Raw genomic sequence first — 1,505 nt, forward strand, 5'->3', positions numbered from 1 at the left:
CCTGCACAAGGATGACCATACCTCTGCGGAGAGTGCTCTGACCACGACCAATCCGTCTCACGGAGCTTACGCACTGCGCATGGGAATGGAACAGAAACAGCTCCTCGACTTACGAGGCAGGCCATCCAAGATACAGGATCACACTCTTTTCTCCCCCCGGTACCCAAGCAAAATCTGGTTGGGAAACTACTATTCGCGGCGCGGGTATACTAAAACGCGAGCAAAATTAATTGATCGATACGAGAGACGGATGAAGTTAAATTAACTTCGCTATAGAGTGGAATTTAAGGGAGGCACAACTCGTACTAGGACACGGAACTCCGCATGCCTGGAATGTGTCACTTTTTAAAATTATCTCACTATGCACTCGTTGATAACTTCCTACATGCCTGTACGACCGAAGAAATTGTCTTATGCCCTCCTGCCTTCCTTCCTGCCTGCCACCCTTCTTTCCTTCCTTCCTTCCTTCCATCCTTCCTGCCCGCCTGCCTGCCTTCCTGCCTGCCACCCTTTCTTCCTTCCATCCTTCCATCCTTCCTTTCATCCTTCCTGCCTGCCTTCCTGACTACCACCCTTCCTTCCTTCCATCCTTCCTGCCCGTCTCCCTGCCTGCCGCCCTTCCTTCCTTCCATCCATCCTTCCTGCCTGCCACCCAGCCTGCCACCCAGCCTGCCACCCAGCCTGCCACCCAGCCTGCCACCCTATCTGCCACCCTATCTGCCACCCTGCCTGCCACCCTTCCTTCCTTCCTTCCTTCTGTATCTTCATAAATTATTGCTGCACATATTGAACTAAAACAGTCAATGAAAAGATTACACGCGAACTGAAACAGAAAAGTTATTGTCATCAGAAAAGGCAGATGTATTTATGAAACCTCAGAACGAAAATCGAAATCGAGATCGAAATTAAAATCGAAATGGAAATTGAAAACAAGATCAAAATTAAAATCAACATCAACGTCAACATCAACGTCAAACTCGAAATCGAAACCATAATCGTGATCAGAATCAGAATTAAAATCCGAACCAGAAGTAAGGGCAGAACCAGTATCTCGATCATAATAAAACTCGAGATCGAAACCACAATCCTAATCAAGACCCACATTAAAACCGGAATCACGATTAGAATTAAAGTCGGAATCGAAACTAGAATCCTGATGAGAATGTGAATTGAACGAGGGTGCACATGCGAGTGCAAGCGACTTCAACAACTACAAGCGAGACCACCGAACGAAACCCCACACTCAATCAAGTGCAATGAGAATAAAAAAATAAACAATATCGGGGAGCCGATGTGACCGTCTCGGCGGTCGGGGAGGGAATACCTTCCGGAGCGCGAGCTCCAGGCTCGCTGGGCCGAGACGCAGTCAAGCGGAAACGCAAGATCATTGGACAGCGCTTTTCCGGTCTCGGAATTGGCAAATTTTTAATTTTATGACAATATTATGTTTTCGTTTTCCGCTTCGGTAGTTTTACCGAACAAAGTAATGCATGATCGCTGCTTTG

The sequence above is a fragment of the Ceratina calcarata genome, unplaced genomic scaffold (assembly GCF_001652005.2).
Source record: "Ceratina calcarata isolate Rehan_Ccalc_2016 unplaced genomic scaffold, ASM165200v1 scaffold39.2, whole genome shotgun sequence".
Classification (NCBI taxonomy): domain Eukaryota; kingdom Metazoa; phylum Arthropoda; class Insecta; order Hymenoptera; family Apidae; genus Ceratina; species Ceratina calcarata.